This window comes from Akebia trifoliata, chromosome 4, assembly GCF_017979445.1.
Source record: "Akebia trifoliata isolate Shusen 1 chromosome 4, ASM1797944v1, whole genome shotgun sequence".
In the NCBI taxonomy this organism is placed as follows: domain Eukaryota; kingdom Viridiplantae; phylum Streptophyta; class Magnoliopsida; order Ranunculales; family Lardizabalaceae; genus Akebia; species Akebia trifoliata.
Window position 1 is genome coordinate 31533692 of NC_141378.1, and position 25914 is coordinate 31559605.

The 25914-nt window shown below is 33.9% G+C and overlaps 1 long non-coding RNA gene across 1 annotated transcript; it reads right to left on the minus strand.

Moving 5' to 3' along the window:
- Nucleotides 1-3174: 3174 nt before the first annotated feature.
- On the minus strand, nucleotides 3175-25914 carry LOC147404720 (uncharacterized). Its single transcript, XR_015177247.1, has 4 exons — nucleotides 25679-25914; nucleotides 24767-24898; nucleotides 22668-22767; nucleotides 3175-3973 (listed from the first exon to the last, which is right to left on the minus strand). It is a non-coding gene; the product is annotated as an uncharacterized LOC147404720 (long non-coding RNA).

The window sequence follows — 25914 nt, forward strand, 5'->3', positions numbered from 1 at the left end:
ATTAAGTGAATAAAATTATTTTTTTCAAACTGTCGAAACTCTATTATTAATATTTTAGTGTAAAGGAATTTTTTTCCAATGCTTTGTGAAAATCATATTTAAAAAAAAAAAATCTGAACTTGACACATTTTAGTTAAAGTCACACATTTGGAGTGTGATATGATGGTCATGACCTCCAATAAGTTAAGTACAATAGTACCTACTTTGTAAATTACTTAATTTTGGAAAAACCACAACTGCCAACAAACACGTGGCTGGTGACATTTTCTCTATTTAATCTAGGTACGTGTCATCAGCTTAAGAATTTTATTTGGAGCTGGAACTGCGAATCAAAAGGAAAAAAGGAAATAGAAACATATTCCCTTGATCTTGAAAAACTAGAATGAAATAGAACTAAAAAAAACTAAAATCATCTTCAAATAAATTATATTTATAGAAAAATAATAAATTATATCATGTAAGAGATAACTTGACCTAATAAAATGTACAACCAAATAAAAAGAATTTGAATGAAAGGAATTGACCTTCAATTTCCTAATAAGCTGGGATCAGATCAATGACGTAATCGTTGCATTGCAGATCATCCAATTAAACTCTATCATATTAAAAGCTTCTATCCCCAACGTTTGAGCTACAAATGCAATATTTAATGAAGATCACACTTTCAACAATGAACAAGTAAATAAGAAAGCAAATAAATGTGAAATTGATCTCCAAGGCTATTAAGCACTACTGAAAGATATCTTGACTGCAGATCTCCACATATAATTTTTCTTAATTTTTATTTATGTGAATAAAAATAGATTTTTATTACAGAAAGGTCATAGAAAATTATTAAGAAAAAAAAAAAAACAAATCGATTGTAAAGATATATTTTTTAAAATTGATCAAAAAGTTCTTCTTTTCAAACCTAATTTTGACACTTGATAAGAAAAGAACTGGGTTCAGGATTACTTGGTATTACAAGAATTAAACAACAAATTAACCAAACACATAAGCATCTATATAGTAGAAGAGGCTTTTGATTAAACAAAGGAACAACCACCATTTCAATCACATTAAAATGATTATAGATCCGATCGAAAAAATGACTACCCGTGGAAGAACTATTCGATTGTTGCCCCAACCTTTAATGGAAACTGCAAATTTTAGTTTTTTTTTTTTTTTTCATAACCGAAGCTATCGAAACAGAAGAAGAAATTGGAATTTTTAAGAAAATCCAAATCCATTGTTAAAAAGTAGACTAAGTTTTACACTTAATAAGCCAAATCGGGTACATCGTTCATAGGTATTACAGGAATTAAATAACAGTTGACAAAACGAATAACATTTATATAGATCAGAAAACAACATAAAAAGCTTTTAATTAACCAAAACAACAATCAGACTTTTAATCACATTAAAAGACTATACATCAGACCAAAACAACGACTCACCACGGAAATATCAATCAAAGCGGTTAAGACAGATGAAGAAGAAATGGGATAGGGTTTGGGAGTGGGATGTGGATCTTGGAGAAGAGTTTAATGGTTCCCGAGAAAGTTGAGTCTAAGGTGTAGGGTTAGGGTTTTGGTGGTTCCAAAAGTTCCTTTTATAGAAGAAAAATGTAGGAGCTTGGCGGCAACTTCCTCCCATAAATGCAGCAGGTCATACAGAGTAAATCGTGGCTGGTGGACTTTTGTTTCTATTTCAAGAAGTGTAGGGTGTGTTAGGTAATCAATTTCAGCAAAACAACCCTTAGTAGGACTTCAAATCTTACTAAGGAAATTTAAAATTTTAATTTTAAGATTTCATATCTTAAAATGGGTCGTTGGGCCCACATGGATTACCACATTGAATTATTTTGAGACTCTACATACCTAAAATCTTGCCATAGATATCAAAAAAGTCTTCTTTTGCTAAATCATTTTACATGAGAGCTATGTTACAAGATCTGTGGAGTGGAGCAATAGTAGTTATATATGATCTACCTTTTTTGCTGAGTTCTATTTTAATGTCGTTAGATTATTTTGAGTACAAATATGTGGTCCCACTTGAGCTTGTTGTATTGCATCATTCTGATGCCGGGCAAAGAACAGTCTTCCAATTAGTTTGTTGATTTTTAAAAGAATACCGAACGATTGGCATCAAAAACTTGTTGATTCATATAGAATACCAAGCAAGTGGAAATAAAAAGAAAAGTTTCTAAAAACCATAAATTGTATTGCTCAGAGATGATCCCTCGTATTGGAGTTACAATAGTATTTATGTAAAAGAAGTCTTATTTCTAGAACAACATGAAAAAAGCCAAAATTGAAATAATTACTAAAAATAATAAAAAATACCTAGGGATGGAAATAGACATTACTTGACCTTAGACATAAAAGAGAATCGACGATGCACAATTCTAACTCCTATAACTAAAGTTATTAACAAAACGTAACTTTCCTAAAATAGCAAAAACGTCTAAAATGTGATGTAAACAAAGGGATCGGGCCTAAAAACGAAAAGTCAATAGGTCTATGGATCTTGAAGATTTCGGAGTTTTCATTAAAGAATAGGTCTCCTCGAATTATTCTAAATCCGGCACTCGTCTGGATCCGTGGTCCCACTTGGGCTTGTGGCACTGCATTAGAACCTTACCTTCTTCAACCTCTTACCAAAAAACCTTTGATTTTTTTTCCCCAAGAATCATTTACCTTTAACCTTGAATTTTGGTATTTGTTTAAGAAACATTCTATTGCCGCACCAACTTTTGCTAATGCCACCCCAATTTATGTCAGTCACCAAAGAATTAGCACACTTGAGGTGGCATTAGCAAATGTTGGTATTACAATAGAAGCTCTCTTGATCCAATGACTCAAATTTTCTATTGTCTCTCTTCTTAAAAACCAATGAGCACAAAATAACCAAGGAAAACCTAGCTTTTGGCTTGAGGATGAAAATGAGGGCTCATAGGTCATTTTTTTAATCTTCAAACAAAGATAAGAGTCATGAGGTAAGTCATCAATTACTAAACAGTGGTGAGATATTTATATATGTCAAGTTTTGCAAAATCTTGAACCAAATGAATTGACTCTTATTTTTTAACAATTAACCAACTTCGACTTTCATTCAATACTTCAAAAACTGAACAAATAATTACATAAAACATTTGTAAAATTTTCCAAACTATGGTTCAATTTGGTTGGACTGATTTATATTTATTAAAAATATACATACTTGCTTGGGAAATGCTAGCCTCAACCCATGTCAACATGGTCATTGGGATGTTAGGGATTCAAAGAAAAATGTATCACTGGGAAAAAGTATGTTAATCTCTAAAAGATTAAAAATTATCTCTAAGTATTATGTGTTTTTTCCTGAAAGCGTAATAGTCATGTTGATAGAGAGCAAGTCTTACTTTCTTTAATTAAATTAAGTGGTGAGAGATGGCACTACCAACGTAGTGTGCTGGAGGAAACCATTGAATTATAGGTTGTACGAGTGCCAATGGATCGATTCCAGTTTGGTTGCTACAATAAAATCCATAAAAGCTTCCCTCCTTTGTACTATATCTGGGAAACTTGAGCAATTGAAGTCAACTAGCTTCTCCACTTCATCATCAAAGTGGGTTGAAGCGATCGAGCTTCTCTCCTCTCATGCTGTCACATTCCACAATGAAGTACATAAAACAATGTTCCAAAAAACATCCACCAAACCAGCAAAACCATACAAACAGCTTAATTCGAATGAAAGGAATAGTACCTACTTAGGTTTGATTTGATAAAAAGTTGTGATCGGACCAATGACCTCATGGTTACTATGCAGGTCATTGAATTTAGCTCTATCATCTTGAACGTTTTTATGAAGTTATCCTTCAATTAACTTTAATGAGAAACAATAAGAATATTTGTTTACCTCATTAGAATTGCGTTAGGTAGGGATTGTGGGTTTGTGGTCAACAAGATCATTGTTGTCATCGCTTTCAATGATAAATCAGTCACTAGAATATCTGCACAAGGAATGTAAAAATAGATAATTAACAAAATTATTCATGTTTTAAATAAACAAAATAGAAAGATAATATTCAATAGGGATTGGAAAAGCACTACGATCTAAGAGAATTCTAGAGTGAGAAACTATCTAAAGAAAGTTTTTAGGTAGATTTGATTTTCCTCCCTTGTGGGGAGAAGATAAAAGTAATCTCCATACTTTTTACGTGTAGTTTTTCCTCTAGGATTCAACGGCGGAGTTTTCATCTGACATTTCTTGGAAAGGTTTGCTTAAGAGGGGGATCTTCTTCGTCTTCAGGAAAAAAAGTAAAATATTATCCTGAAGCCATTAATTGAGACACGATTTTGCTGCCAGAAGATGCAATTGTTTCAGAAGTATCAAGATGGGAGAACTCTATTGTGTGTTATCTGCTAGGAAAACGTCCTTATTTCCATAGTTTAAAAATTGCAAGTCAAAGGATGTGGAAAATTAAAGGAAGTATGGAGATGCTTTCAATGGAGGACGGTTTTTTCTTATTTATATTTAGCAATTCGGAGGACTGCAACATGGTTCTTAATTCTGTAGTATGGAGATTTGAAGGTTGACCATTAATCTTGCGAAAATGGTCAGTGGATACTAAGCCTAATCTAGAAATGATTTCTACAATTCCAATTTGGATTTGTCTTCCTCAATTACCAATTTAGTTTTGGCCCCCGATCTGTTTGGGTAAAATTTGAAGTAGAATTAGTATTCCATTGCACTTTGATGAGGCTACTGCAAACAAATCTAGACTTGGATTCGCTCGGCTTTGTGCATAGGTCGATTGTCTTTGCTCATTCCCGGATGTAATTATTTTAGAAAGGGAAAATGGATTGAAGTGTAATAAATGGATTATCTATGAATGAAAATTGAATCCTTGTAAGAGTTGCACCACGTTTAATCATAGTATCGATCAATGCCCAAAACTGAAGAGGAAGAAGCCTGTAAAAATTTTATCTACTTGGGCTGAAAAGCCATCTGGAGATAAGGACAATGCAAATGAAGATGCAAGGGGAGATGCAAGGAGAATCTTGGGAGATGAAGATCTAGTAGAAGGATCGAACTTGATTATTAGTGGTGATATGGAGAATGGTGCAGATGCAGTCATAGAGGAGTGTAGTGGAAAAGAAGACGATGATGTGGCAGATAGAGAAATAGATGAGATGGCTAAATCAGTTTCAGGGAATCAAGGAGTGACCAATTTAAATTCAAAAAGTGGTTCAAATGTGGGTGGAGAATCTGATTCATGTGTGGAAATTCCTGATTCAATGCCGGATTCCACTCAAACTAAAGAAGGTTGGAGTCTGGTTGTTAGCAGACATGGATCTGCATCAAAGAATACTGGGTCAGCTATGGGTAGTCCAAATGGAGCAGATCAGGTAGGAGGAAATTCAAATTTGGAAGCTAATCTTGAGGTAATGCTGAACATCCAACTGATCAGGGTCTAGAAAGTCATTTCTAGAACCTTAAGTACATAAACTTTATCATTAAATCATATATTACACCTTCTAGTTGCATATAGTTCATTGTTAGTCTATAATAATTTTTTATTTCAATTAAATTATGTATTTCAGAACTAATTACTAGCATTTACGTGTTCCAAGAATTAATCGCAAAGTTTCAAGACGAATCAAGAAAATCCGAAGTTACCACAATGATCCAGGATCCAAAATAAGACTGTGGACAAAAATTCAAGACATTTGGGTAAAATTATACCGCGGCACCATGGTCAACGGTGACGGCGCGGTCAATGAAGAAAGTCAAGTCTCGAAATTTGTACTAAAACTTGGCAATTGAAAGACATTTGTACTGAAGTAGGGCTTTGAAATTTTTGTAATCATGAAATATTTCTGAAACCCTAATTATCCAAGAAACCTAATATGGTCCCTCTATAAATAGGAGACCAGACTAAAGGGCATGGAATCTCCAATCTCCCCCGGAGGGATCTCTCATCTCCTTGGAGATCAACTTCTCTTTTTCTATTCTTTTAGTTTTAGTTTTTATTTTTTTTCTTTCTTAGTTTTATGAAAGTTGTAAGAAATCTCTATCGATTTCAAGTCAAGAAGCAATAAAGATAATTTCTTTCTCTCATCTATTTTTCTTTCCATGCTTTCTTTACTTTATTTTTTCTTTATTGTTATTGCGACGACTATTGGCTAAATCTCCATTAAATCGGTTGAGGAAGCTTAAGCAAAATTTGTTAGTGTTTTACTATTCTTATAATGACTTAATAGTTTATTGTGATAGCGTAGGTATTTATTACTATCTTGAATATTAAATATTTTCAAAGTTTTGATGGTCTCTTTCTTTAATAAGTTCAAGAAGAACCATACCTCATAGAGAATAGTTAATGTGTACTTAATAATCTCGGCCTAATTTATTGCATACTTTTAATCTCATTTATGTTATAACTGATCTATCTTCCAATCCACAAATATTAGTTTTGTTTAGTGGATCGAGATAAATAGAGAACTAGAATTCACTAATAAAATTTGTGAAGGTGGATCTAATTGATCTACACTTCTCTATCGTATTTTTTTTTAGTATTTCTTTTAGTAGTTTATTTTAGATAAATCTCTTTCGAAAACTCTTTTTAATCGTTTCCATAAACTTAAATTGGATTTGAAGTAAAAATACTTTGGATTAATGTTATCTCTGTGGTTGGACCCTTGCTTGCCAAGGTTTTCTTTGTTCTTTATTTTATCCACACCTACAACTCGATCACCAACCTATGTATAGACACTTCATTTTTGCATCTGCTTAATTCGACAATTCGCCACCCAGTTAACGTGAATTCCTAATGATGATTACAAAGAACTCGAAGGCTTGCGAGTACTATCCCTGATTCCCTCCATTTTCAATCTTTTCATCTCCCCTACTCGTTACGACTTGACATAAAAATTTACGTACGCTTAGGATCGCTACACCTTACACCCGATTTAACAAGCATGTACGTTTAGGTTCGCTACACAGTTCGATAACCTAGAGACCTCACTACGCTAGGAAAACATGACTTTGAAACTTAGAAATAATCACATCGGGACTGAAAGAAACTTCAAGCTAAAATTCGTAAAAATCTGAAAAAATTGACAAAATGACGAAAATACCCCTCCTAAATTATGGACCTCCGAAAGACTTCGAAAATACCTCCATTGCACTCAGAGTATGATTTCGAGTCTAACGGGACCCGAATCGACAAAAACAGAGAAATTTATGAAAAATCATAAAATAACCGAAATGCCCCTCAACCTCCAAATTCAACTTAGAGATCCCGATCCTTAGGAAAATGTAATAAAAAATCGAAATCCGGTCAAAAATCCAATCTAACTAAAAATAAAACTCAAATTAAACAATTCAAATTCAAACAGTTAAAATTAAAAATTAAACTCAAATTAAAAATTAAACAATTTAAAGTCAAATGATTGAAATTAAAAAATTAAACAATTAAACAATTAAAATTAAAATCAAGCAACAATTAAAATTAAATAATTAAACAATTAAAATTAAAATCAAACAATCGATCAAATTAAAATTAAAACGTAATCAACAACTTAAATACAATAAAAAAAATTTAAAAATCGATCAACCAATAAAATTTTTTTAGTTAATTAATCAACCAATAAAAAAATGTCAAATTCAATCGATCAACCAAATAAAACCTAAATTAAATGGCAAATTAAAAATCAAATTAAAAGATTAAAATCAAATTAGAATTTTTAACTAAACCCAAATATTCAAAATAATAAAACTCAAAATTAAAAAATCAACTAACAAAAATTCGAAACAAAACCAATCGATCGACCAACCAAAACTCAACAACAAGAGACCACTAACGTGGTACAAGTAGCGGGGAATCCCCACCATCATTCTTCAAAAGAAAAAAAAAAATGGAGAAATACGTGTAAACAAAAAGAGAAAAAAGAAACAAAGTTTTTTAAAAAATAGGAAGTTGTCTTCCATAAATAGAGAGAGACGTTTCTCTCTCAAAGGAGGAAGGATTGAGGACTCTCTCTCGCTACACTCTCTGCTCTCTCGCTCTTGGAAGTTCATCTCTTCTCCCTCTCTGCTCTCTCTCTCTCTTTTGGACGTTCAGACCTGTTGCCCAGCTCCTCTCCACATCCTCCCTTTGCTGCATTTCATCCTCTCCACGTCCCTACAGCTCCTCTATAGCACACCCAGCCAACTCCCTCTCTACGTCTTCTCCTATAGATTCTCTTCCTCTCTCTCTACTGAACCAACGCCCCTAACCTTCTCAACACAGCCACTGTAATAGCCCTCCATAGCAGCCCCCATATCACCTCTCTCTCACATTCTATTTGCTCCAACAAAGCCCCATCAACACCCTTTGTCGCCTCCTTTTTACTCACCATCAAACCTGCAACCTCATCACCAACGTCCCAGCCTTCTCTTTCATGTCCTCTACACCTCCCAGCCTCTTCACATCTCCATGACCACAACACGAACCATTAAGCCTGCTCTCTCTCTTGCACCCACGTTTTGCCCAGCCTCAACGTGCTATTGCTACAATGTCGCTCTTTGGCTCACTGCTACAGCGCTTACGAGAACACATCTCTCTCTGCCTGTGCTCTTTCTCAGCATCTCCCCTAACAACTCCCTCGCTGCCCTCGTCTCTCCTCACAACAGTGAATACTCGCAAGCCTTCGGATCGGACCTGAAGGAATCAACTCAGCATTATTTTATTCTATAGGTAAGTCATTTTTTAGTTTGTTTTTATGTATTTATTTTTTATTTACTTTTACACGTTGATAGGATTAGAAGAATTTTGTTACGAATTTTTTGTATTATATATTTTTCTTATTTTTGCATAGCAATAGGATTAATAGAATATACATTTTTTATTTTTTATTTTTATTTTTATTTCTTTTTGCATATTGATAGGATTAATAGAATATATTTTTTATGCATTTTATTATATGTTTTTATTTGTTTTTTATCTCAATAGGGTTAGGAGGATTTTTTTTATTATATATTTTTTTATTAATTTTTACTTTATATCGATAGGATTAGGAGAAATTCACTCGCTTTTGTGTATTGTTTCTATTTTTTTTATCTTCGCATATTGATAGGATTAGAAGAATTTTTTTAGGTATTTTCTCTTTTTTTTTGTTGTCTTTGCACGTTGATAGGGTTAGGAGAGTATTTGTTTTTATCTTTATTTTATTTTTATTCTTTTTTATGCATCTTTTTCATGAGTTTGTGATAATATGATCCTTGTATTTATGCATGATGGTCCTATACGATTTTTACAAGGATTTGTGATGATTTGAAAACTATTCCATGTGATAATACATTTTAGCATGACAAACATACATGTCTTGATTGATAATTGTTTCGGAAAAATTGAGAGGCATGTCGTTACATGATAGTTGCTTTGAAAAAATTGAAGGTCACGTATGCTTGCCCGTTTGGATCGATTTAAGAGTCATTTGAAATTGGAAATTTTGTATACATTGGTGTTTATCGATTTCCAATTTAGTAAGCATGATGATGTGGAACTTTCATTGCTATTTTGTTAATTTCCAATTTGGTAATTTGTCATAAATTCACAATTTTCTAATTCGGAAACTCTTATTCATGATTTTGTTTTGAAAATTCATATTTGGAAATCTTCTAATAGGAGGTTGCATAATTTTCTATTTTGGGAAAGACATATCTATAAATTTCCATTTTAGGAATTTCATATTTTAGCAATTTCCAAATTTAGAAGATTCTGCATCCTTATATCTAGGAGGTTCACATTCATGGAAAGTTGGGAGTTTCCAATTCAAAAATTTACATTTTTTGAAACTTTCTATTTTTTTGAAAGTTCTAATTTGGGAATTCAACACATTTTTTTTAATTCTAATTTTGGAAACTTCAGATTCCCAATTTGGAGATCCTAAGTTCTAATTTGGCAGTTTCTACTTTGGACGGTTCAGAAAATACTTGCATGTAGAATTTCGTAATTGATTTCAAATCATAGAGCTAATTTGGGCTTTTTCAAACCCTTCCATATTTTTTGGAATTCAAAGAATGATCATGTAATAATCAAGACGATTTTAGCCATAGGATTTGTTTGGCAAACCCAACATAAATTGATGATGATGATTGGACGGTAACCTTGATCGTAGTCTTTGTATGTTGACCATAGGATAATTTTGGATTGTAGTAGAGACCGATCATCTTGATCGGACGGGTTCGGTGCCTAACACCTTCCGAAACCCGTAATCTGACCCCTTACCCATATCTTTGATTTGTGGACTGATCCATATCCATTTGGAATTATTTATGGTACCTAAACCTAAACTAGGTGGCGACTCCCATTTCTCAAAAGTCCCCTATTTATAAATCGGGCCCCTATCCACTATTTAGTGGAAAAGGGTCGTGGCGATTTCACTACGCAAGTAACAAATGCTTTCCTAGCTCTCCAAAACACAAACGCAAATCTTCCATAGAGAACAAAGGAGAGTAGCAACGATTTGATAGATTCTCAACTTGAGGTGCATGAAGTTAATAGCAACATTGGCACAAAATCTGTTAAAAAACAGGTGGTAAATAATTTAAAGAAGAAGAGTGCGGGGGAGGTTGTCAATAGAGCCACAAAATCAAAGGCTATCCCCATTGAGGAAAATCCCACAAATTGTTTATAATGACAGTAATAATGTGGAACGTTCGAGAGATTAATTATGCCCAAAAGAGGAAGGCAATTCGTGAGTTCATTAGATATGAGAAGGCAAACTTGGTGGGGTTCTGTGAGACGAATGTTAAGCGATAGATGCATCAAAATTTCAGAAGGGGATATGTAGAAATTGGAAATTCATCGATAACTATGAATCACATTATTATGGTCGTATATGGGTGGATGGAATCCAATGTGTTTTTTTTTTTGTACAAAAGATTTATGAATCGAGTCAGATGATTCATTGCAGAATTACTCGATTATGGGATGGATTTGTGAGTTTTATGTCATTCGTTTATGCTGACAATTTTGAGAATGAAAGAAGAAGATTGTGGGCAAACATTAGCAATTTATGTATGATAGATCCATGGATTATAATGGGTGACTTTAATGCTGTTAAATTCCAAAAAGAAAAGCTCAGAGGGAGACCTGCTTCTTGGTGATCAATACAGGAATTTAATGATGCTATTAACTCGATTGATGTTCAGGATATGAGGACTACTAATGAGTGGTTTTCATGGAGTAATAAATGCATAGGAACTTGTCGAATTCTATGTAGATTAGATAAGCTGTTAATTAATATGTCATTGTACATTAAATTTCTGCATATGACGTTGAATTATCTTCCGTATGGAGTTTCAGATCATACTCCTTTAAAATTGGTATTTCATGACTGTCTCGAAACACTCAATTATACACACATTTTCTGGATATTTATCTTGATTTTTGTCCATATTTCTCTGTATTAAGGTAATAATCATGATAAGCCTCAAAATACCATATTGCATGTTAATTAGGCTTAAATATATATAAATAAATTCATTTACTAGATAAATCTAATTACGTGTGTTTCTTGTACAGAAAATTAACAATTTGGAATCAAAATCTCAAGTTAAAAGCATTTGGGCCCACTTTGGAATGCCTTAATCGTTAACTCATATTCTCCTCTTTTGTCCTTTTGTGCAAAGAAAAGTGGAGGCTACATTTAGACTCTTCTACACACATTTTTCTCTATAAATAGAACTTCAATCTCTAAAGAAAGGGTCCCCTCTTAGTTCTTTTATCCAAGACTCCTTTAATCTAAGGCTCTTAGCCTATTCTTTTATTTTTTATATTTTTATCTTCTAGTTATTTTCTTTTGGTTAAATAGTCTTGTAAGAAATAGAAGAAAAAGAAATTATAAGTTTCTCCATGAAATGAAGAAAAGTTTTTACATCTCTTATCTTCCCTCTCTTGCAATGACATTAGGCTAAGTTCCCCTCCATTGGAGAGTGGAAAAGCCTAGAGCAAGTTCTTATATTATTTCTAATTTTATGCCTTTCTTTTATTTAAAATGCTTATGAGTTCTCTTTAAGTTTCTTTCACCTTTTATTCTTAATATAGATACTTTATGCTTAGATTAGATCAAGATAAAATATGTTTAAACTAGATAATTAGTAGTAGGAAGTTTTCAAAGAATTCTACTTTGTTTATGTTCCCTCATTTCATTTTATTTGCAAAACTTTTTGATCTAAGAAACTAACACCAAGTCTTTACGATTGAGTTATAAAAAGGCTAGAGACTAGGAATTTTTCATCAACATGTTTTAGGTAGATTCACCTTCAATGGTGTTTTAGTTTCATAAGTTTACTTTCTTTTAATTTCATTTACTTTAGTTCATTTTCTAACAATTTTACATCTTCTTATAAGTTAAAAAATACAAAGAAAAACAGTTTTAATTCCTTTTAGTTAATTTGAATTTTATCCTCTTAGCTTAACTCTACGCTGCCTTTCTTTTAGGTTCGATCCCCTACTTGCCCCACAGGTAAGTTAAAAGTAAGATTATTATTAACTCCAGTGAAAAGAACAACGATAGTCTCATCAGAATTTTGGTGCCGCTACCGGGGAAAGGTAAAGATAGTAATGGTAAGTTTTGATTTAAAATTCATTTATTTCATTTTTATTTTTTTTATTTTTTTTATTTTGGTTTATTTCTATAAGTTCAAGTGCTCTTGAGGTTTTAAGAGAGAAGAAAAGAGAAAAAAAATTGAAAAATGAAAAAAAAGTCATTCCTGTTTTCTTTTTCACTCTAAACAGCAGAACATAAATTGACTGTAACTTTCTGCTCCGATCTCCGATTTACTGTTATAGTATATCAATTTGGGGTAGAACGAATTTTTATATAAAATATGACAAAGTCAGCAAGATTTTGGTAAGTCATATTCTATTTTTGAGTCCGTTTATTATCATTTCTACTAACATTTATGTTTTGCTCCTTGTAGGTAAACATTTTTTTTTCTTCTTTTCTTTCAATTTCTTTTAATCTTTAGTTAGGTTTATTTTTTTAATTTAGAAACTCTTGTATACAATTCCTTGTAATTTTTTTTTTAATTATCCAAGAAGGCTTGGATTGTAATAGACTAGGGAAGGATGACGGGTGAACGATACCGTCACGGCTCCTTAGGTTCGTACACCAAATTTGGAGTTGGTGGCCCAAGTCAATTCAAACCATCTTCACCCCGTCTAGCACGGGAGGTAATTCCGAAACACCCACGCCTCTCTTTGCTAGTGGGTTACTCCTTGTCTTTATGTGTTATTTTTCCAATTTGCACACACTTGAAATAGTTGATTAAGTAGTAAAGAGCACCCCTCTCCTAGGGATGGCATGATAAGATAAGGATTGGAAGTCATTACCAATTCCTTACTCTAATTAGGATAATCAACTCACTAGTCATCCAATCAAATTAAATAAAATCAATTAGACTTGACTATACGACCCACGAGCTCAATAGGAAAAATTCTGCTTCAAGTTGTGCCAATTGCACTTCTTGGTCAGTTTTTGTATCTAGTAAGATCTTGCCCTTTGAAGGGATATACTCAGTTTATTCAAGAAAGGAAGGTGACTTAAGAGTGTCCTTGCTTATGCATTATGCGCCACCTCCGATCTGGAGATCCGAATGATTCAAAATTGATTTCATAGAACCGAGTTGGAAGGCTAGTTGTGCTATTTCTACCCAGTTAGAAGTTGTCTAGCTTTAGGTAACCTATCTAAGTCCTATTTTCTTATCGTGATTGTTTGATCGACTGTGTGATTTGCATGCTTGGTAGACGTTCACAAAACAACGTGATGGTAGACACCATCAGTAGGACACGCAAGACACCATTAATAGTTATGATGGATGATCGAGAGCGAACTCTTAATGAGCTCTTCGCTCCAGCTTCCGCATCTCCTCTTACATGCATTGTGTTACCATTGAACAATACACCTCAGTTCGAAATTAGGGCTGCCACCATCAATATGCTCCCTAACTTCCACGGTTTAGAGCATGAACAACCTTACACCCATCTTAATTAATTCTTGACTATATGTCAAACTTTTAGAAATCAGAATCTAGATGAAGAGAGTATCAAGCTTATTCTGTTCCCGTTATCCTTGGAAGACCACGCAACTGCATGGTTGAACTCCCTAACTCCCAATTCTATATCTACCTAGGATGTTTCTATCCAAGAAATTTATGGCTAAATTCTATCCCATGGTCAAAATTGAGAAAATGAAGGACTCTATTAGAAATTTTAAAACCTGTCCTGATGATGAATTTTTCCAAACTTAGGAAAGAATCAATGATTTATTGGTCAAGTGCCCACACCATGGCATTGACAAAGTACAGTTGGTACAAAGTTTTTATAGAGGATTAATAATGAATCAACGTATCTTAATCGAGTCAATGCATAAGGGTAGTTCATGAACCAGACTCCCAACCAAGCGTACGATTTCCTCGTAGAGTTAGTTGAGAATGCTCAAAATTGGAGCACTAACCAGGAAGAGTTTGATAGAGACGATCCAGTTAGGAAGACAGGCATGTATGAGATAAAGGCAGACCCTGATCTCAAAAATGTCATGTCTAGTCTAGTGAGTGGGATGAACAATCTCACGAAGAAGTTAGATGCATTTACCATCTCAGCATCCAAACCTCACCTAGACACTCATACAATTTTGCAAGTGATTGTCGAACCGAGTTCTTTGTGCGTCATATGCGACGGTAACGACCATTTGGCGAGTGTTGTCCCACCTTGCCTCAAATCAAAGCTGAACAAGCAAATACGATTAATGACTATAGTGCTTTTAGGAAGCCAACTCCAAACAGTTTTAGTGAAACGTATCGCCCAGATAATGGGTTCCATCCTAATTTCTCATATAGACAAAACGAACCTATTCAATCTAGTGGTCCGTCAGGTTACAATAGGAGTTTTCCTAGGTAATTTGGTTTTTCCACAAATCAAGCTATTGTTCCTCAAGTCCCTTATCAACCCCAACAATCTACATATTGCAGAGCCATCATACCAAATCCCATGACCAATTACCAGCAGGCTGTCCAACAACAGTTATCCTTAGAATCTATGATTGCCGAGTTGATGAGACTGCAACAGCAGTTCATCCAAACTCAACAGCAAACCCATCAAAATCAAACTCAGATTAACCAGGTCACTGCGCAATCCATAGCTAAGATGGAAGTTCAGTTGGGACAGTTAGCTCTTTCCTTGAGTGGGAGAGAGAAAGGTCAATTTCCTAGTCAGACTATCCCTAACCCTAGAGGTCAACCTTTGATTCCAAACGGATCAAAAGGTCAATACGAAGTAGAAAGTCATTCTAGAGCTCCACAAGACTCAGTCCAGGCTAGCCACACCTTGCGTTCAAGAAAGAAGGTGGACAACAAAGTCCAACCTATTAACAAGGAAGAAAAAGTCGTAGAGAAGGACAAAGTTCAAAAAGAAGTCATAGAGTCTCCAAAAAAGAAGAAGAAAGATTTGGAAAATCCTCTAATCATTTTGTCGATTTCAAAAGTTCCATTCTCCATCACCTTAGAAATTTTAAAAAAGGTAAGCAGTTTGAGGGTGTTTTAGAAGTCTTTCAAAATGTGCATATCAATATCCCATTCCTAGATGCCATTAAGTAGATACCTTCTTATGCGAAATTCCTGAAGGATTTGACCATAGTTAAAAGGAAAACACTGTTTCCTCGGGAAGCCATCATGGCAGTCCAAGCTTCGTCGCTCATCCAACAAACGATTGCACCAAAATTTAAGGATCCTAGATGTCTGACAATTTCCATTCATATTGGAAATCAAGTGGTCGAAAAATGTCTCTTAGACTTAGAGGCTAGTGTGAACCTTTTACCATATTTGGTTTATAAACAATTAGGTTTGGGGGTTTTGAAACCCATCGATATCATGTTGAGTCTAGCCGATAGGTCCATAAAAATTTCAAAGGGTATAGATGAGGACGTGATAGTTAAAGTCAAAGATTTTTATTTCCTTGTTGACTTTGTTGTCTTAGACACAGAGCCAGTCATTAATTCAAACAGTCATATTCCTATCATCTTAGGACGTCCATTCTTAACCACGTCTGACGCAGTCATTCATTATAAAAACAGGATTATGACTTTAGCATTTGGGAATATGAAAGTGAAACTGAACGTCTTCCACAATTTCTAAGGAATTGATGTAGATGATGCTATGGAGGAAGTGAACATGATAGATACGCTAGTCAATCAAACATATTAAGAGTTAGGGTACTCTGATCCCTAACAAAATGTTTGGCTCACTTTGGCCTTGATTGGACGTAGAAGAGTCTATAAGCGAAGTTAATGCTTTGTTTGAATCCGTTCCACTCTTAGATTCTGTGCGGTGGCACGCAAAAGCTGAAAGTCTTCCTATGCGCACATCCAATCTTATTTCTTCCCATGTCGAGCCTCCAAAATTAGAACTCAAGTTGCTTCCAAAGACCTTGAGATATGCATTTCTTGGCAATAATCAAACCTTACTCGTGATCATTTCCTCTCACCTCAATGAAGTTCAAGAAGGAAAGTTTTTAGGAGTATTAAGGGAACATTAAGAAGCTATTGGTTGGAGTATAGCTGACATCAAAGTAATTAGTCCATCTGTGGTGATGCACCATATTCGTTTAGAGGATTTTGCTAAGCCTTCCTTAGAACCTCAAAAACGGTTAAATCTTGTCATGAAAGATGTGGTTCGGATGGAAGTGATGAAATTATTAGATGCGGGTATTATCTATCCTATCTCTGACAGTCGTTGGGTGAGTCCTATACAAGTAGTTCCTAAGAAATCTGGTATCACTGTGGTAGTGATTCAGGACAACAAATTAATCCCTACTCGAGTCCAAAATGGATGGAGAGTGTGTATCGATTATAGGAAACTCAACTCGATGACTCCTAAGGATCATTTCTCTTTACCTTTCATTGATCAAATGTTAGAGCGTCTAGCAGGACATTCTTACTATTGCTTCTTAGATGATTATTCCGGGTACAACCAGATACCTGTTGCTCTAATCGATCAAGAGAAAATAATTTTCACCTGTCCCTTTGGAACTTTTGTGTATCGTCGCATGCCTTTTGGATTGTGCAATGCACCCGCTACTTTTCAACGGTGCATGATGAGTATATTTTTCGACATGCTAGAAAGATATCTCGAAGTATTTATGGACGATTTTTCAATTTTCGGACTAAGTTTTGAGGAATGTCTCCATCACTTTACTTTGGTCCTTGTACGTTGCAAAGAGGTCAATCTAGTCCTCAATTGGAAAAAATACCATTTTATGGTAACATCGGGGATTGTGTTAGGGCACATTATTTCTACAAAGGGGATTGAGGTAGATAAGGTGAAGGTAGGTCTAATCGAAAAATTACCACCTCCTAGAACAGTCAAAGAAATTAGGTCATTTCTAGGCCATGCAAGTTTCTATCATAGATTCATTAAAGATTTCGAGAAAATCTCGAAGCCTTTATGTGAGCTATTGGGAAAGGATGTTCCTTTTGATTTTTTAGAGTCATGTCTCTCTGTGTTCAACAAGCTCAAGCTCGAGTTAACCTCGGCACCCATTATTCAACCTCCAAATTGGAGCATTCCATTCGAAGTTATGTGCGACGCTTCAGATTATGCAATAGGCGCTGTTTTGAGTCAGTGAATCGAAAAACAACCTCATGTTATCCAATATGCTAGTAAAATCCTTAACAATGCTCAGCTTAACTATTCTACAACAGAGAAGGAAATGCTAGCAGTGATCTATGCCGTTGAAAAATTTCACCCTTACCTCATAGGATCTAAAGTCGTGATCTACACAGACCACGCAGCATTGAAGTACCTTCTATTAAAGAAAGATGCTAAAGTAAGGTTAATCTATTGGATTTTACTTCTACAAGAGTTTGATATTGAGATCTAAGATAAAAAGGGGGTAGAAAATGTCGTAGCTGATCACTTGTCTATGATAGTTAATAAGTCATCCGAGGAGTCCTTACCCATATCTGAATCCTTTCCCGATGAGTAACTTATGCAAATCTCTCAAGCCAACGCTCTATGGTATGCGGACATTGTCAACTACCTAGTTACAGGTCAATTCCCAATCGAAATGACTAGTCAAAAGAAACTACGTTTTCTGTTAAAAATAAAATGGTATTTCTGGGATGATCCATACTTATTTAAGTATTGTCCCGATCAAATCATTAGACGTTGTATTCCAACCTGTGAGCAAGTCAGTATCCTAAAGTTTTACCATAATCATGCCTGCGGAGGACCCTTCAGTGGTAAGAAAACCGCTATAAAAATCTTACAATAATGTTTTTTCTGGCCTAGTATTTTTCGTGATGCCCATGAGTTTAGCAAATCTTGTGATAGATGTCAGAAATTAGGAAAAATCTCTAAGAGAAATGAAATGCCTCAAAATCCTATCCTAATCATTGAAATTTTTGACGTGTGGGGTATAGACTTCATGGGACCATTTCCTATCTCCCAAGGTTATCAATACATCCTAGTTACCGTTGACTATGTGTCAAAATGGGTCGAAGCTGTGGCATGTAGAACTAACGATCACAAGGTTGTGATAAAATTCATCAAGGAGACGATTTTTTCAAGACTAGGTACTCTGTGAGCTATCATAAGTGATGGTGGCTCGCATTTTTGCAACAAGATCTTTGCTGCGTTGATGAAGAAATACCTCATAACGCATAAGGTTGCCACACCTTACCACGCACAAACAAGTGGGCAAGTGGAGATTTCTAACAGGGAAATAAAGATTATCTTAGAAAAAACAGTCAATCCTTCAAGGAAATATTAGTCTTTGAGATTGAGTAATTCACTCTGGGCCTATAGGACCGCATTCAAGACACCCATAGGGATGTCTCCTTACCGGTTTGTTTTTGGTAATGCCTGTCATCTTCCTGTAGAACTCGAGCATCGTGCATATTGGACGATCAAGTGCCTCAACTTTGATTTTAATAAAGCCGGTGAGAAGCGAAAGTTACAACTAAACGAGTTAGAAGAGATTAGAAATGACTCGTATAATTATGCCGTAAGGTACAAAGAACATACCAAATTCTTTCACGATAGGCACATTCTTAGGCGGACTTTTATTCCTAATTAAGGAGTTTTGTTGTATGATAACAGACTCCACCTTTTTCCAAGAAAACTTAAGTCTCGATGGACTGGCCCATATATTAACCAAACAGTCTACCCCTATGGTGCTGTTGAAGTCCTTAATCCTAAGGACGGATCCACTTTCAAAGTGAATGGCCAACGTCTCAAACCTTTTTTCAAGTATATTCTGCAGGAGGAAGTTCTTCTCCTTGATGACTCCGTCTATCAAAGTTAACAAAGTTTTTGTCTAGCTAAAGACGTTAAACTTAGCGCATTCTAGGAGGCAACCCACACGTTTCAAGGGACATTGTGTTAAATATCAATAGGACTGTAAGGTCTTTCTCAGGTGCTATCTAACCCACTTCATTTCATTTTGTCAATTTCAATTTTACCTTTGCATGTATATGTTGAAATATTGAAGACAATATATTGTCTAAGTTTGGGGGTGTATGGGTCGGATTTTCACTTATTATTTTCTTCTTTTATACAAAAAAAAAAATTGAAAAATATTTGGTTGGCGACTTTGTTGTATTTTGTTTAAAATCTTAACTTGTATATTTAAGCACTTAGTAAAAATATTTAATCAGTCTTTCATTAGAAGCTGTGATCTGGAGTCCCTATTGGTGTTTCTCTTAAGTAAAAATTAGAGCAAAATTATCTTTTGATTTATAGTCACTTCTAATAAGGTTACCAAAAGTCTAGATTGTATTAAGAGAGCTTGTTACCTTCTTTCTACTTAGAGTTTAAGGAAAAACTAGGTTGGATGAACTTTGACTTCCTTGTTCAATTGGTTGGTTGATTAGAAGAAAAACAGAACTGGGTTGTATACACCTTGTACAGCAACCATTGAATTAGACTAGGTACCTTGAAAATGGCTGCCTACTTTTCTTAGATAAAAAGTGACCTTTAAAAAAAAAATTTCAAAGATCCAAAAGTTTATGTAAAGTTTTAGTAGGGTGAAAGCCATCAAGTATAAAAATGTGAGTATACTGGAATATCACAGATAAAGTCCCTTAGAGGTATTAAAGTGAATATCCATACTTCTTACTACCCCAAACAGGATGCTAAATTTAGAATTAAACCTTAAGTTTCTCCAGCTATTCTTGAGTAGTTAGAAGGTTGAAACTCATTTTAGGAAATCGAATCTCTTAAATTTCTGAGTTAAAATCACTATCACTCAAAGGTCAATTTAAGTCTAAGTTTTGTCGTAGAAAAATAAGGGTTGAGACTCTATACCAAGCAGTACTTCCAATTGATTGACAAAATAAATAAAAAAAGACTTGTGCTTTTCAATATAAGTTTTGATTTTGACTATTTTTACTTCAAAGTTATTTTCAAATTTTGTAGGTATATTTTTTGCAAACTCTCACGAGTCAAACTCGTCCACTAGGGGTAACCTAGCAGTTCAAGGGCTTGCTGTATTTGTTAAATGTAGTCGAGGTGCCTGCGAAAGTGGCAGTTTTATTTTCTAGGGACTAGAAAAAGGTAAGTTTGGGGGTGTAATGAGTGTCTCGAAATACTTAATTATACGCACATTTTTCAGATAGTTATCTTGATTTTTGTCCTTATTTCTCCATATTAAGTAATAATCATGATAAGCCTCAAAATACCATATTGCATGTTAATTAGACTTAAATATATATATAAATAAATTTATTTACTAGATAAATTTAATTACGTGTCTTTCTTGTACAGAAAATCAATAATTTGGAATCAAAATCTCAAGGAAAAAGTATTTGGGCCACTTTGGAATGCCTTAATCCTTTGGAATGTCCTAATCCTTAACTCATATTCTCCTCTTTTGTATTTTTGAGTAAAGAAAAGTGGAGGCTACTTTTAGACTCTTCTACACAAATTTTTCTCTATAAATAGAGTCCAATCTCTAGAGAAAGGATCCCCTCTTGGTTCTCTTATCCAAGACTCCTTTAATCTAAGGTTCTTAGCTTATTATCCTATTTTTTATATTATTATCTTCTAGTTATCTTCTTTTGGTTAAATAGTCTTGTAAGAAATAGAAGAAGAAGAAGTTGTAAGCTTTTCCATGAAATGAAGAAAAGTTTTTACATCTCTTATCTTCCATCTCTTGCACCCCTCCATTAGAGAGTGAAAAAGCCTAGAGCAAGTTCTTGTGTTATTTCTAATTTCATGCCTTTCTTTTATTTAAAATACTTATGAGTTCTCGTTAAGTTTCTTGCACCTTTTATTCTTAATATAGATAATTTATGCTTAGATTAGATCAAGATAAAGTATGTTTAAACTAAACAATTGGTAGTAGGAAGTTTTCAAAGAATTCTACTTTGTTTATGTTCCCTCATTTCATTTTATTCGCAAAACTTTCTGATCTAAGGAGCTAACACCAAGCCCTTACGATTGAGTTATAAAAAGGCTATAGACTAGGAATTGCTCATCAACATGTTTTAAGTAGATCCACCTCCAATGGAGCTTTAATTTCATATGTTTACTTGCTTTTAATTCCATTTACTAGCAATTTTACATTTTCTTATAAGTTCAAAAATACAAAGAAAAACAGTTTTAATTCCTTTTAGTTAATTTGAATTTTATCCTCTTAGCTTAACTCTACTCCGCCTTTCTCTTGGGTTTGATCCCCTACTTGTCCTACAACTAAGGTAAAAGTAAGATTATTATTAATTCTGGTGAGAAGAACAACGATAGTCTCATCAGTGTTTCCAAAGAATTCTGTTGGAGGTCCAAAAATTTTCAAATTCTTTTCTTTGTGGATAGGAAAATCAGGTTTTAGAGAAGTGGTTTATAATGCATGGAATCAGGAAGTAAGGGGCACTCCTATGTTTAAACTTACTTGAAAAATTCGGGCAGTGAAAAACTCTATTAGAGAGTGGAACATGAATTCCTTTGGTAATATCTAGAGTCAGAAAGAGATAGCAAAGGAGAAAATGTTTTGAATTTAAAATCAGATACAAAGACTTCCAGTGGACAACAATCTTCAATGTCAGGAGATAGAAGCGTTAAGGGTCTATAATACTAAATTGGATAGTGAAGAAAGTCTATACAGGGAAAAGTTGAGAATTCAATGGCTTCAGGAAGGAGACAAAAATATTAGATGCTTTTATTCTTCTCAACAATATTTTCCAACTTGAATCCGGCTGTAAGTTTGCAAGTGCCTTTTATTTCTAAATTTTCTGTGGCAATTGTGCAAATTTTATCGAGTCCTGTTACAAAGGACTAAGAATACAAATACAACGACAAATTGTTATCAAAATTTCCAATTTTTAATGAGTTGGAACTCATTAGATCAAACCCAGCTTTTGTTTTTCCATAATTGAAGTGAGACCTAACTGAGATGCAACATATTGGGTGATTTATATGAAACCATCATTTGGTGAACACTATTGAATTCAGACATTTCAGCCAATCAAAATTTGCATATCTTTCTACAAGGTTTTAAATCTGCCAGAAGATAGAATGTGATCTTGGACCCTTGGCATATCACGCACTTGGACCAATCTACTATGTACTGATTTTCCTGGTATTCGTGACTTTAAAATCTTGATAAACACATTACATTTTATTAAACACTAACTTTTTACTGTAGATTAACACATAACTCATACCTTGTTAATGAAAAGCATGTTCTCCGTCTTAGATAATCTAGATGCTGAAGAAACTCCACCATTGGAGCTTTGATGTTGACAGGTATGGATCATCTTCAAGCTGAAACAAAGAACCAATTCACATAATTAAGGGCCATGGTTGGTGATAAAAGGATAGATTTTAAATTAGCAATATTCTCCCTAAGAATTGTGTCGATTGGTGATTGGTTTCTACATTAATTTGGATGAGAAGGTTAGTGATAGAATCTTATATGCACTTTTCAAACAACACGATTGTTTACCTCTCTAAGAATAATGCAAGAAAGATCTATGTAACAAAGCAAACAACACGATTGGTATACTGACCCAGTTTTGCAATGTTGGGGTTACCAGATGTCACATTGCTTATCTTTATGAACAACATAATGCAAATCTAACATGCAGTAATATCTTTCAATAGAAATAAAATCCAACATACAGAAATACAACAAAATAAAATTTCCGCATAAACAAGTCATTTATTTTATTTCCTCTATGTATCACAAAATGGCTTGGAGGAAACAAATACAGTACCTGAAACCCTGTAATAAAAAGAGAACCATTAACCAAAAACTAGGATACATAAGCTCGGCTGTCCATCTTGCCCACCCACCACGGACCATTGACAAGCAAATATCTATTGAGAACATGACAACAATCTACCAAAATAGGGTAAACCTTCTCATCCAAATTACCTATGGACAATATAATTAGAGTAAGTTAAAATAAATCACATATCCTATAGTCTGCCAAAATAGAAACGGAAAAGCAATAGCTTATAGCTCAGTTCTTTTCAAATAAAACCACGAATAATCGCAAATAAGAGTAAGGATAGCAGGTCTTTCAAGTTCCCGCGACGCGGTTCCAGTTTTGATGCAAATTTGTCAGAGGAGGGATATTTTTAACAATATATTATTTTATTAAGAAAAAAATTTTCTTACTAAATTAGTAAGATTTCAAATCCTACCAAGGGTTGTTGAACTTAAATGGGTTGCGACATTTATTATAGTTTCAAAGAAGTCTTAGATTAAACCATTACAATTTTTAAAAAGTTTCACTATTTTGGATAAGGTTTTGAATTTTTAGTAACTGCATTAATACTACAAAATGAATCATTATGAGTTTGAAGATCTAAGTTAAACACGTAATTTCTATCATTCAGACTATTAGTAAAATTTTAGTTTCTTTTTGAGAATCGACTCTTATTTTCTTTTGGTAGCAAGGATCTATAGTGGTGGTGATTTTCATGTGACTACGATAAAAATGGAAAGATGACAACATGATCAAAGGAAAATATAATGATTGCAGTGATAGTTGTAATGATTTCACTAAAACGATGATGGAGTTTGGTTGTCAGTGACAGTTGTGTAGGAAGATTTGATATGGAGAGGGTTTAGGAGAAAGGATAAAGAGGAAGATTGATGTTGAAATAAGCATATTATAAGTTCCTAATTTCTAAATCATTTGAGAATGGACAGAGCCTATTATGAGTTCGAGAAAGCTTCGACAATTAAAATATTAAGGACACAAAAGGATCTGCATCCAAACAATTACATTTGAAAAAAAAAATAAGAATAATATATTTTTGCATAATTTGTTGATTTTCAAAATTTCATATCTATGTTTTCAAGTTTGATATGTGAAGAAAAGACGGTGATTTATACATTTTGGTGAATAATTGAGATAACCCTGTGTTTTCATGTGGGCTTCCTTAAATAGTCGAAGATGATGTATTGAATGAGTTAAAAAAAATTTATACTCGAGTTTTGGAAGAAAAATCAAAAGTTTTCGGCTTGAGGTTGAAAATGAGGGCTCCTAGGTCATTGTTTTAATCATCCAGCAAAGATAAGTGTCATAGGGTAAGTCATCAATTGTAAAACAGTTGTGGGATATTTAGGCATGTCAAGTTTTGCAAAAACTAGAACCAAACCTAATAAAAAGAAGTTTTAAATGAAATATAATACACTTATACTCTAAAAGTTAGTTTACAAAAGCAGCTTTAAAATACAATTACAGAATATTGAAATAAAATAATGAGAAAACAAGAATTAAAACAATGTTTCAGAAAACATCCACCATACCAGCAAAACCATACAAACAGCTTGATTTGCTAATAAACTGGGATCTGACCAATGACCTCATGATTGCAGTGCAGATCATCCAATTTAGCTCTATCATCTTGGAGGATTTTATGAAGATATCCTTCAATTACCCTACAAACACAAAATTTAATAAAGATCACACTTTTCAACAGTGAAAAAGTAAATAAATTTAAAACTGGTGTGTAAGGTCATGATCCAAAAAAGTAGAGAGCCTAGGCATCATTAAAAGACATCTTTGCTAGATATCTCCATATCTAAAGACATTTTATTAAAAACAAAATCGAGAGTAAAATTATATCTTTAAAATCAAAGTTCTATTTTTTCAACCAAATTTGAACACTTGAATCTGCTAAATCTTTTTGAGAAATTTCCAAAACAAGATCAACTTTTGATGAAAGTCCCATTCCTGCTAACTGCTGATTTTAATACCCAATACATGAAGTGCGAGATCACAAGTTTTTTAAAGTGACAATCTCGCTAATTATAAAAGTGAGGATCCCGCTGGTTAGCAGCTATCTCGCTTCTTTAAACTAGCGAAATCATCATGTTTTAGGGGAATAAAATGAACAGTGAGACAGAATCGGAACGTTGTCACAGTAAAATGATCATGATGGTAATTTACCCTAATTTTTTTCTTTTGGAAAAAATGAATATAGAACTAACAGAAAAATAATTAAAAAGCCAAATCGTTATTTAAATTATATATTGTCGATCAAAGTTCTACTTTTTCATCCTACTTTGAACACTTGGTAGGCTTAATCAGCTTCAGGATTCATTGGTAGTAAAGGAATTACGAAATACTTTTAACAGTGGAAGAAGCTTTTGATTAAAAAAACAACAAAAACTTTAACGATATGAAAAGACTAGATCAGAGCAAGAAAATCAACTCACCAGGGAAATATAACTTGATCCTCGCCCGACCCTTTAATGGAGATAGGAAATTTTTAATGGAGATAGAGACAGAACAAGATATGGGCTAGGATTTGTGGGTGAGATAAGAACCTTGGAAGAAGAGAGCAATGATTATGATGGAGAAAGTTAGGTCTTACTTTGAGGTGTTAGGTGTAGGCTAGGGTTTTGGTGAATCCCATAAGTTCTTTATATAGTTGTAAATCCCCATTTTGAGT